Genomic DNA, 13566 nt, shown 5'->3' on the forward strand with positions numbered 1-13566 from the left:
AGCAGATGACTGAGTAAAGGTATGGGGCATTGTAATAAATATACAGTAAGCTTTAAGCACTTAAAAACATATGCCACTGCCATATGATATATATACACTGCCAATAAAATATTGTTAGATGTATGTGAGTGGTGTGATTGTAGTTTTGATCACCAGTTACTGTGCTAACTGCTCAGCGTATCTTTGAGCCATGACCAAACCCTGCCTCCGCATCCCACATGGATCACCTGACCATTTGCCAGAAGTTTTCAAGGCTTCAGAAATTCTTTTGGTGGTTGGCCCCCATTTTAAACTGATGACTGTATTTTTCTACAAGTGTATAATCAAAGTAAATATTTGCTGAGTAATTTGTGGTCATGTGACGGTGTTAACCTACCTGTCTGACCTTCACTCTGTGGCTTTTGCACATGGTCTAAACATAGCATCAGTCTCTCAAAATTGGGGTTTATAAATTAAAGAGTTCATGTTATGTAAAACTGAGTTTTAACTGCCTTTATACAGATTTTGGTCCCGAGAGTGGCGGTCCATTCAACATAACTTATATGATACTGCACCATGACATTGCAGCAAGGCTGACCAAAGATCCGCTATTTTCAAGCGACAGCCAGGCTAAACAGAAACACTATCATGTCAAAGCCAAAAGCTAAGGAGAGCTGTAGAAGACAATCTTGAACAAAATTATTGCCATGCAATTGACGAGCAACCAGTCCAGTGTGTGGTCTGCCTTTTGTCCAAAGTCAGGAATAGGCTCCAGCTCCCTGTGACCTTGAACAGGGTAATCATTACAAGAAGTAGATGGATGGAAATACATACAATTGTTATCAAAGGTCAGGAGATACGTTTGGGTGCTGGGATGACATTTGAAAGATGTGATGGAACTGAAAGCAGACATATTACGCAGCATTAAGGACTATTACTAGACAGGGAGGGTGGTGATTGGAGCAGATTTCAGTGGGCATATTTAATGAAAGAAACTAAGGTGATTAGAAGGTTTGGTGTTAATTAAATGAATTTGGATGCACATATTTTACAAAAAGGAAGGAAGTAGCTCTAGTGAATACGTATTTCCAAAAAAGAGGAACACAGGATGACATACAAGTGCAGAGGTAGGCGCACAAAGGGGGATTATAGTCTATGTAGGCCATGCAACCTGAGAGAGAGACTGTAAGGTGGTGACAGGAGAATGCGAAGCCAGACAGTTTTGAATAGTAGGGTGTAAGATGACTACGGAGGTGAGACAAAAGTAAGAGGGATGGTAGAACAGGTGATCAGATGGTGGATGTTAATAAAGGAAGAATGTTTTGAGGAGCTGAGAAAAGCTCTTGGTTTTCTTGAGGAAATGACAGATGATTGGGTTGAAACAGCAATAGTCGTTAAGGACACAGGTGGGAAGGTACTTGGTGTATCCTCTGGTTAGACAAAATATAACAACAGGACTTGGTGTGGAAAGAGAGATTCAGGAACGTGTACAGAAAAAGAAGTTGGTGAAGAAAAGATGGGATAGTAAGAGAACAGAAGAGAGCACAAGGAGAGGATACAAGAGCTGAAGAGGGGGGTGGCAAAGTCCAAAGTTTATGATGACTTGTACAAAAAGTTGGATACAAAGGAGCGTGAAAAATAAGTGCACAGATTTATGAGGCAGAAGGATCAAGTTGGGAAGGATTTGCAGCAGGTTAGGGTGATTAAAGACTGAGATGTACTGATAAGTAAGTAAAGGGTGCCAAGTAGATGGAAAGACTACTTTGAGGTGAGTGAGGAAAATGAAAGAGTTCGGGGCAGAGGAGTAGCATACTGTGAAACACAAGGTAGGCCAGATTAGAACGTTTGAAGTGAGGAAAGCTCGGAGGAGGATAAAGAGAGGAAAGAGAGTTGGTCCTGATGACATTTCTATCGAGGTATAGAAGTGCCCAGCATTGATGGCAGTGTATTTTTTGTACAAGATTATTCAACATGATCAAAGAGAAAGAGAAGATGTCTGAGCAGTGGGGAAAAGTGTTTTTTTTTAAAGAACAATTGTGAAGTGTGAAGATGTAGCAACTACAGAGAAATTAAGTTGATGAGCCATGCAATAAACACATGGGAAAGAGTAGTAGAGGCCAGGTTGATATAAGAAGTGGAGATTTGTGAGTAACAGTACGGTTTCATGCCGATCAGCACTGGTCAGCACATCACAGATGCCATATTTGCCATGAAAATGAAGAAGAACAAGTACAGAGAAGCTCAGAAGGAACTGCATCGTGTCTTGTGGATTTAAAATAGGACATGACAGAGTGCCAAGAGAGGAGTTGTGGAATTGTATGAGGAAATCTGAGGTGGCAGAGAAATATGTTGAACCAGCTCAAGGCATGTACGGGAACAGTCATACATTGGCGAGGTGTACTACTGCAGTGGCAGAGGACTTCAAAGTGGAGGTTGAACTGCATCAAGGATCAGATCTGAGCCCTTTCTTGTTTGCTCTGCTGACAGACAGATTGACAGATTAGGTCAGACAGGAGTCTCCGTGGACTGACGTTTGCAAATGACAATGAAATGTAATCTGTGGGAAAAGTAGGGAGCAGGTGGAAGAGAACCAAGAGATGTGGAAGTATGCACTGGAGAAACGACAGGGAGACAAGCGCTGGAGGTGGCAGAACTGAAGATGCTGATATTCTCTTTGGGACTGACAACGATAGGCAGGATTGTGAGCTCATTAGAGGTACAGCACAGACTGGAAGATTTGGAAATAAAGCTAGAGAGGCCCGATTGAGATGGTCTGCACATGTACATGGGAGGGATAAATCAGTGAAAGGATGCTGGATATTGAGCCACCCAGTAGGTGGCAAAGAGGAAGACAGTAGAGGAGATTTGTGGAAGTGGTTAGCAAAGACTTGCAGATAGCTTGAGGCAGAGCAGAAGATGTAGAGGACGGAGAGATGGAAAAGGATGATTCCCTGTGGTGACGCCTGAATAGGGTAAAGCTAAAAGGGAGAGATTGTGCTTTTTTCACAATTTAAAAGTTCCCGAGGCGTTTTACAATGTACAGTATGTGGCATGTAATCGACAAAATCCGCTAAAGATTAAGAATTAAATTCCATTTTTCACTTCCTACTCTCTTTCTTCCAAATATCAAGCTCTTTTAGGGGCTGGCCATTTCATGCAAGCATGGCTCGTCATTAACTTTTTTGCTCACCAGCCACTGTGGCTATTGAGCACCGTAAGTGAGCTTTGTTTTGTGATTAATAACCTCCTTGTCACTTATTTGTGCACTTTAGTGGCTATTCTATGTCATTGCTTTTTGAAGTAAAGATTATCATCAGCAAAGCCACATTGCCTCTAGGTCACCTGGATTACAGATACCATAGTTTGCATAAAACTCAACTTGCCAAAGTGGCTAGTGGGAGAGGCAGTGTTACTAGCTGCTGAAATCCACTGGCATTTGGCGAGTTGGCCAGTGTTTACGTAAAACCCTGAATACAAGTGAGCCTGCTCTCAACCCGCCCCACATTTCTGTACTGCTGGGCCAATGGTTAGATTTCATTACATTGACAACCAATAGGATGGATCTCATACCCCGTATGCTCTCAGCAGCAAGTGTTCATGGCGTCGCGCTGCTCGCTTCTACGAGCGGAAAGCAGGGCTGTGGTAACTAACTACATTTACTTCAGTAACTTTGTGGATAAATTGTATTTATCATGGTAGTTTTAATGCAACATACTATTTACCTGAGCATTTTTGTGAAGAGGAAACACTACATTTACTCTGTTACATTGAAGATGGGCTTTATTTGCAACACTGTACTGCACATTACAGAGGACACCCTTTGGCTTATTCCCGGTGTGCCACAATGCACACACGCACGCACCTCGCGTGTTCTCTTCCTCACGCACTTCCTCCCCATGCATGTGGAGTTGTGCACACACCTACACTACCCTGTCACATCTTGTCAGACAATGCACATAGCAATGGTGTGTCCTGTCTCCCGATCCGCAAAAAAATAAAAAATAAATAAAATATTGCCAGCACGTGATCTAACCAAGACTACCTATCGACTAGCTACCTGACTACCTATTGGGCACCCCTACTTTAAATTGTCCTTATGTGTGAATGTGAGTGGGAATGGTTGTTTTTCTGAGGTTGTCTATACTGTATGTGCCCTGGCGACCAGTCCAGAGCGTACCCTGCCTCTTACCCGAAGTCAGCTCCAGCACACACACACGACCCTAATGAGAATAAGTGGTAAAGAAAAATGGATGGATGGATGGAAATTCATCCACTATTTAAAAAGTCAATAAATCAGAAGTTACCAGTTACTAAGTATTTTATTTGGGTTTTTTTCACTGAATGCTTTAGTTCAAGTAATTATTTGGCAGACTACTTTTCTACTTGAATCATATTTTTCTACAGTCACAATACTTTTACTTGAGTACAATTTCTGGCTGCTCTTCCCTTCCCTCGCCGTGAGTGTGAAAAAAGCGAGTGTGGTTAGCTTAAAGACAAAGAAAGAGCTGGGACACATTGCCAAACACAAACAGCCCCTCTCCTGCACCCCCACACGCCCTTTTCTTCACTGAGCCATCAAGTACAGTAAGTGTTTACGTTAAACTAATGATGTTTTAGCCCTAATCTGCATTCATCAACACTTCATGTAGACTCCAAACCAACGCTGCTCAATGATACTTGTCAATTAATGTAGTGCATGACATTGTCAAACACAAATACCCCCCACGCTCACATCATTACTATAACATTATTAATTGAATGCGGCGGCACGGTGGAGACTGGTTAGCACATCTGCCTCACAGTTCTGCAGACCGGGGTTCAAATCCCGGCCCCGCCTGTGTGGAATTTGCATGTTCTCCCAGTACCTGCGTGGGTTTTCTCTGGGTCCTCCGGTTTCCTCCCACATCCCAAAAACATGCATGGTAGGTTCATTGAAGACTCCAAATTGCCCGTAGGTGTGAATGTGAGTGCGAATGGTTGTTTGTTTAAATGTGCCATGCGATTGGCTGGCGACCAGTTCAGGTTGTACCGCGCCTCTTGCCTGAAGATAGCTGGGATAGGCTCCAGCCCGCCCACGACCCTAGTGAGGATAAGTGGTACAGAAAATGAATGTATGGATGGATAATTGAATGCTGGTAACACTGTTAGCTAATGCTAATCTGTTTTGAACACTGCAGGTGCTTACTTTTGGCTTTGACATGACAGTGCTTTGGCAGTTGTGTCAAAGTGGTTCTTTTGCTCTGAAATTTTGGACAGCCTAGCTGAGCATATCATTGGCTGGAACTCGGTGTAATGTTCATTAATTTAGCCCCACTTTTAGGCAACAGAACGGTTGCTCACAGACACATTTTCGGAAATGGACAGATAACTATGGATTTCCATGGTTGTCTAATTTCACACTTGGACAGGCACTCCAAAGACCCAACTATTTGTATACAAGACAGCCTTCAGTCCATATATTTTTGCTTATCCTCTTGAGAATCGTTGGTGAGCTGGAGCCTATCTCTGCTAACTTTGGCCAAATGGCAGACTACACCCTGGACAGGTTTGCCGGTCAGTCGTCAGGCAAATACAGACAACCATTCACTCTCACATGAGTGGGAACTGAACACACAGTGTCTACACTGAAGTCAGGCGAACGTAACACTACACCATCAGTGACTATACGGGACATTAAAAAGTAAGATTTCTATAACGTTTCCCTTTTAACTTAAAAGTTTGGAATACCCCAATGCAGACACACATCAAAAATACCATTACAAGAAAGTGGGTATAATATTGACTGGAGTAGATTCTTAGCTGTTAAACATTTATTTCCTTTCAGCTGATTCAATGGTATGAAATATTTGAAAATCATTGTGGACATCATTTACACCAAATGTGTGTGCATAATGCACTAAATGATTTGAATTCTTCTCGAATTAGCATTTGTCACTCCACATACACCCATTTGCTGAAATTCTATAATGTGGTTTATTGGCTCAGTTATCATTTAGTATACCAATGAGATTCAGAAGAACAATGAACACTTTAAATTACACACACACACTGCTCTGATGTGATGCCCAGCTCTCCGTGTCTCATTACACTATTGCACATGCAGAATCTAAGATGGATTTTATCTGAGAAATTCATTCATTTAGGTTGAGTCAGGTTCTACTTGGTGAGTCAAGGATTCAGCTTCTTCTTCATCTTGTCTTGAACCCTTGCTTATTAATCATGGTTATCACTCTTAAGAGTGTGCACTAGACATTTAATAAAGACACAAGCACAGGCACAAAGAGAAATATGCAGCCCCAGCCCCATAAAAAGCAATTTTCAAACTGGGACACAATCATACTGTCGGATTGATGCCGGCGAACAGTGTTATCATACCTTTAACTGTTGTAACACTGCCTGAAGTTAAGACAGACTTTAAAAACATCATTATTTGATAAAATACCACATTGAACCAAAACATTTTGATGAAAACAAACAAACAAACAATAAATCAATAAGTTCCAGAGTCAGTGTCTCATTGTTGCACTCTGGATTGAGCTACTACTATTGAGCGGGGAAACCACACGTACATGCAGCATGTTAGGATGCTCTCAGTGGAGTCTTGGTAAAATGACACAAGCAGTTTCTGTGCGAGGTGACTGTTCCTGAGAATCCTAAGGAAATACACTCTCTGCTGTGCATTTTTGATGAGAACTCTGGTGTTAGCATTCCAGGTCACGTCATCCTCGATGTGCGTGTCCAGGAACCGGAAGTTGGAGCCCCTTTCCAACCAGTCCGCACCAATGAAGAGAGGCACGTCCATAAGGCGCACCGCACCTTATTAAAAGGCACAGTCTCAGTTACGGGGTCTATTTCTGTGTTTAACAGATACATAAGGCGCACCATATTACTGGGCGCAGGCATGGTAAAACATACGCTAGCTTAAAACATACAGTAGCATGCATGCACGCTAAAACAATGTTTTTAAAAAGGCAGCGGGAGCAAAACTGAGTTCGGTTGTACTTTATTGAAGTATTTAACAATGTACTCACGTTATGGGGGTTGTCCCAAGATGGTGCCTACCAGTGTGGTCGCCTCGGTCACGCGCTCTCTAGTATTTTCTTTGTTTTTGTGTTTTTCGTCCGTCTTTGGAGACCTTACACGACTCACTTACACAAGGGGAGACCTGCTAACCATCAAGGAGGCTACTCCGGACTTTCTGTCACCAACTTGCGAATATCCGCTCAGTTTTTTCCCCGAGTTACTCACCGGAGCGTCGTCCTCGGTTTTCGGCGCATGAAGACGGAAGGGGCGCCACAGAGGGAAGCGAGCCAGCATTCCGGTGAAACTCCGCAAGAGAGGACACAGATTGGCGTTCCCGTCGATCCACCTCGCGAATGTACGCTCCCTACCCAACAAAATGGACGAGCTTCATCTTCTGTTAAAGACCAGTAAATACTTCGGACGTTCCGCGGCCATGTGCTTCACGGAGACCTGGCTTTGCTACGCTGTACCCGATGGCGCCGTCATGCTTCCCGGCTTCACCATTCATCGAGCGCACCGCGACATGGAATCATCGGGGAAAACAAAGGGCGGCGGGATATGCCTCCATATCAACGAACAATGGTGTACGGACGTCACGGTGCTCAGCACACACTGCAGCCCGCATTTGGAGTCACTGTTTTTGAACTGTAAAACATTCTACTCCTCACGTGAGTTTGCATCGTTCATACTGGCTGGAGTCTATATTACGCCTCAAGCTAACACGAACGCCGCATTGCTAACGCTCGCCGAACAAGTCAACGAAATTGAAAAAAAAACACCCGGACTCACCCCTCATTATTCTCGGGGACTTTAACAAAGCTAAACTCAACCACGAACTCCCTAAATACAAGCAGCACATCGACTGTCCTACCAGGGAATAATACTTTCGACCACTGCTACACTACGGTAAAAAACGCATACCGTGCTATACCTCGTGCAGCCCTGGGCTCGTCTGATTACTGCTTAATTCACTTAATACCGACGTACAGGCAATAACTTAAATGAGCGAAGCCTACAGTGAAAACAGTCAAAAAGTGGACCAATGAAGCCAAGATGGAACTTCAAAGCTGTTTAGACTGCACAGACTGGAGTGTCTGTGAAAATTCAGCTGGCAGCCTGGATGAATATACGGACACTGTCACATCCTATATCAGTTTCTGTGAAGATGTTTGTGGACCAACAAAATCATTTCGCACATTCAACAACAACAAGCCGTGGTTCACTGCTAAACTTAAGCAGCTTCGCCAAGCTAAGGAGAACGCATATCAGAGCGGGGACAGGGCCCTGTATAATCGAGCTAGAAACCAGCTGACTAAAGAAATTATCATTGCAAAGAGGATCTATGCAGCAAAGTTGGAAAAACAGTTTAGTGCAAACGACTCTAAATCAGTCTGGCATGCATTCCAATCGCTGACTAATTACAAGCGACGATCCCCCCAAGCTGAGAACAATAGCACACTAGCCAACGACTTGAATACCTTCTACTGCAGATTTGAAAAGGACAGTTTCACACCACACACCCACGCGGCCGCACCCGCGACCACAACCACACCTCTGACTTCTGCGTTAACCATCCATGAACAGGATGTGAGACGCATCTTCAAACAACGAAAATTAACAAAGCAGCCGTCCCGGACCATGTGTCCCCATCCTGCCTCAAAGTCTGCGCTGACCAGCTCGCTCCAGTCTTCACTCAGATCTTCAACAGATCTTTGGAAATGTGCGAAGTTCCATCCTGTTTCAAACGCTCCACCATCATTCCAGTCCCCAAGAAACCTGCAATCTCTGGTCTGAATGACTACAGGCCTGTCGCTTTGACATCTGTGGTCATGAAGTCCTTTGAACGTCTCGTGCTGGACCACCTCAAGAGTGTCACAGGTCCCCTGCTGGACCCCCTGCAGTTTGCCTACCAAGCAAACAGGTCTGCGGATGATGCAGTCAACATGGGACTGCACTTCATCCTAGAACACCTCGACAGTTCAGGGACCTACGCGAGGATCCTGTTCGTGGACTTCAGCTCAGCGTTCAACACCATCATCCCTGAACTCCTTTCAACCAAGCTTCTCCAGCTCAGCATCTCACCTGCCATCTGCCAGTGGATTTACAGCTTTCTGCCGGGCAGGACACAGCAAGTCAGGCTGGGGGAGGCCACCACATCCACACGCAGCATCAGCACTGGGGCGCCCCAAGGTTGTGTCCTCTCTCCGCTGCTCTTCTCTCTCTACACGAACGACTGCACCTCAGCAAACCCGACTGTCAAGCTCCTGAAGTTTCCAGATGACACCACTGTCATCGGCCTCATCAAGGACGGTGACGAGTCTACTTATCGACAGGAAGCGGAGCAGCTGGAGCTGTGGTGCGGCCGACACAACCTGGAGCTGAACACGCTCAAGACTGTAGAGATGATCGTGGACTTCAGGAGGCATCCTTCGCCACAGCTGCCCCTCACGTTGTCCAGCTGCCTTGTGTCAACCGTCGAGACCTTCAAGTTCCTGGGAATTACAATCTCTCAGAACCTGAAGTGGGCGACCAACATCAACTCCGTCCTCAAAAAGGCCCAGCAGAGAAAGGCTTCTGAGAAAGCACAGCCTGCCACCGGAGCTGCTGAGACAGTTCTACACAGCGGTCATCGAATCAGTCCTGTGTTCTTCCATCACAGTCTGGTTTGGTGCTGCTACAAAAAAGGACAAACTCCGACTGCAACGGACAATCAAAACTGCTGAAAGGATTGTCGGTACCCCCCTACCCACCATTGAGGACTTGCACGCTGCCAGAACTGCAAAATCCTCTCGGACCCTCCGCACCCCGGGCACCAGCTCTTCCAGCTCCTTCCCTCAGGTAGGCGCTACCGATCAATGCAAACTAGAACTAGTAGACATTCCAACAGCTTCTTCCCTCTTGCGATCAACTTCTTAAACACCTAACCTATAATTCCATTACAATAATATTTTTTGACCTGAGTTCGTTGTCACATTTCTGTGGGGCCAATTATGTATTACTCGTGCACTCACTGTAGTTGTCTCGCCATGCTGCACTATTTCCATATACTGGCCACTCGCCAGAGTAGCATCTGCTCCATTTGAACACTGATTGAGGAGTATCTGTAACATTTGCACAACCAACATTGTCCCAGATGATTGCACTACTCGTCACTTTAAACCGCATACACTCCTTGAAGTGTCAGCGCCCTTTGCACAATGGTCATTGCACCGGACTATTGCAATATTAGTCATTCGAACTGCTCTAAGTGCTAGAGGATTCTGCATCTTTTTGCACAATTGTTTTTTGTCAATGTCTTTATGTCTCCAAAGTGTTCTGTAAATTGACTGTCTGTTGTACTAGAGCGGCTCCAACTACCGGAGACAAATTCCTTGTGTGTTTTGGACATACTTGGCAATTAAAGATGATTCTGATCTGATTCTGATTATTTTTTTTATCAATCCTCATCCACAAATCCATCAAAGTCCTCATCTTCTGTATCCGAAATGAACAGCTGGGCAAGTTCTGAATCAAACACGCTAGGTTCCCTCTCGTACACGTCGGAGTCAGTCTCGTTGCCATGCGGCTCCTCAGAAATGATGTCGGCTTTTACGAAAGCTCGAACAACATTGCAAGCAGACACGTTAGCCCAATCATCCACAATCCATTCACAAATTGTGGCGTAACTCGCCCGGTGCTGCCTCCTAGTCTTAGTAAAGCTGTGTTCGCCATTTGTCATCCATCGCTCCCACGCCGTTCGCAACTTCACTTTGAACGCCCTGTTTACACGGATGTCCAGCGGTTCGTCAAGCCCTCGAAATGATGGCAAGTGCCGAGTTATTGCACTCAGTCGAATGGTGACTGTAGAGACGCTTCTCCTGGCTGTTCTTTGCTCATTAATCCATTGCTCGAGTTGGTCTTCCAACTCGGGCCACTTCGCCTTGTTTCCGCGGAAACTCAGCTCTAGCTTCTTGACTTGGCGACGCTCGTTTTCCTGCTTCCTCCACTTGCGAACCATGCATTCATTAATCTTGAATTCTCTCGCGGCTGCTCGATTCCCATGTTCCTCTGCGTAACTAATAACTTGCAGTTTAAACTGTGCTTCGTAAGCGTGTCTCTTCGTAGGTGCCATTTTCGGGGGTCCTTAGCCAAACCGATGCACATACCAGAACTATATACCTACTGGGGGCGTGTCTTTAGCGTCCTCTGTCACGCGCACCCTTCCCCCTTTACGTCCGCATGCTGTCCTCAAGTCACGTCCGCCTTCCTCTTTATAAGCAGCGCGTCGGGAGGAAATGCTCCCAGTCAGTCAAGCGGAGCGCTCATTAAAGTCACACAACAGCATTTACAGATTTTGGAACTCGATGCACACAGAAGGTGTGCCGCATTATAAGGCGCCCCGTCCATTTTGGAGAAAATTTAAGACTTTTAAGTGTGCCTTATGGTCGTGAAAATACGGTATATTTTTCCCTTCTGAAGTCTATTATTGCCTCCTGTGTTTTGGTGGTTTTAAGGGTCAGGTTGTCCTTACACCACACTGACAGACGCTACACATCATGTCGGTAAGTAGACTCTTCCCCCTGGTGATGAGACCTTGATGATGGTGTTGCTGGTGTGTGTAAGGGTGCAGTCTTGGGTGTAGAGTGTTTAGAACTAGTAGGTAGGCTCAACACACAGTCCTGAGAGGAGCCAGTGCTGAGGCTGATGGTTGTGGAGATTTGAGGGCCTACTCTCACCTTCTAGGAGACGGTTTTGTAGGCCCTGATTCAGAGGAAGATGGATTTAGATATTCGGATAAATAGTCAGAATTTTTTTTTTACCAGTCTCTTCTGGAGTCTGGTGTTAAACGGCGAGCTGAAATCCACTGCTGATTCAGTTGTGTCAGAGCAGTATGGAGGACTATGGTGATGTCATCCTCCATGGCCGCATTGGCCCAGTTGGCAAACAGGTGAGGTGCGAATCCAAGGGGAAGCTAGGATGATGTGGGCCCAGATCAGTGTCTTGAACCGCTTACTGATTTTTGGTGTCGTGCCACTGGGCAATAGTCATTTAAGTTGCTAATGGTGTGCTGCTTGGGGAGTGGGATGGTAATGGAGGACTTCAGACAGGAGGGTACAATGGCCTGACTCAGTGACTGGTTAAAGATCATAGTGAAGACTCCAACTAGCTGAGCTGCACAGTCCTTCAGCACCTGGGAAAAGGTACCGGCAGGGCTCATAGCTTTTCTTTGGTCCACCTTATACAGGGTGGCCCTCAATGGGTGCTGTTCCACTGTTGCTGCTGTGGGTGATATGAGCAGTCTCTGGTGATGGTAGCTCAAAGCAGCTTTTTCCTCTCCAAATCCCCTCTTCAAATTGGCTATGGCAGTACTGTACAGCTCCTTGTCAGCAGACCTAAAGGCTGCTTTCTTCTTCCTGAAGAGGCACTGCTCTTGTTTTGTCATCTAGGACTTGTTGTTAGGATAAACCCAGATGCTTCTGTCCACTGTGATGACATCCATGAAACATTTGATATAAACCAAATAAACCAAAATTGCTGCTGTGTACTGCTCCAGGTCCTGATCTTCGAACACATGCCAGTTTGTTGTCTCAAAAAGTCCTGAAGTCACTCTGATGCACCAACGGATCAGGTCTTAACAGTTCTGGATGTGGTGGGAGCAGTTTTCCGGATTGGAGTATATGCTAGTAACAAGAGCAGAGCGATATAGTCCAACTGGCCCAGATGTGCTAATGTATTAGCCCTTTAGCCCAGCTTGATGTTGGAATAAAACTTTTCACGTGTTTGTTTTTGCTTCTTGCACATTTAACATGAAGTAATTTGGGGAGTACCGTCTTTAATTCAGCATGGTTCAGATGCACAGCTGTGATGTGAATTTCTTTAGTATATGTCTTGCTGACTGCTAACAGCGTGGTATAATTAAAAATAACACATGCATGCACATCAATACTTTAGGGTTCATCCATCCATCCATTTTCTTTACTGCTTATCTTCACTAGGGTCGGGGGGTGCTTGAGCCTATCCCAGCTATCTTCAGGCGTGAGGTGGGGTACACCCTGAACCGGTCGCCAGCCAATTGCAGGGCACATAGAGACAAACAACCAATTCACACTCACATTCACACCTACGGGCAATTTAGTGTCTTCAATCAACCTACCACGCATGTTTTTGGGATGTGGGAGGAAACCGGAGTGCCCGGAGAAAACCCACCTAGGCACGGGGAGAACATGCAAACTCCACAGAGACGGGGCTGGGATTCGAAGCCCGGTCCCCAGAACTGTGAAGCAGATCTGCTAACCAGTCGCCCACCATGCCAGCTACTATAGGGTCTCCTCTAGAAATTATTTCCAAAAACATCCGCCAGCATCCGCATGCAACTTACATTACTTCCCTTCATCACATCGCAAAAATGTTGATTCCAAAGACATCATCTGGGAGGATAGGCAGTTGGTGCGCATATCTTGTAGGTTTTGTTTTCAACGTGTCATCGCCAACTACTGTTCTGGCAGGCATCTACAGGTATCCACCCATCTATCCATCCATGGATCCATCAATACATTTTCTAGCACTTATTCAGTTCAGGGTGAC

At 45.3% G+C, this 13566-nt stretch overlaps 1 protein-coding gene across 6 annotated transcripts in view; it reads left to right on the forward strand.

The window, feature by feature from the left end:
• The window catches only part of LOC133408831 (receptor-type tyrosine-protein phosphatase gamma-like), a 436974-nt gene that overhangs the window by 352541 nt on the left and 70867 nt on the right, over positions 1-13566 (forward strand). The gene's annotated exons all lie outside the window — the stretch shown is intronic.

The sequence above is a fragment of the Phycodurus eques genome, chromosome 10, assembly GCF_024500275.1.
Source record: "Phycodurus eques isolate BA_2022a chromosome 10, UOR_Pequ_1.1, whole genome shotgun sequence".
Classification (NCBI taxonomy): Eukaryota; Metazoa; Chordata; class Actinopteri; order Syngnathiformes; family Syngnathidae; genus Phycodurus; species Phycodurus eques.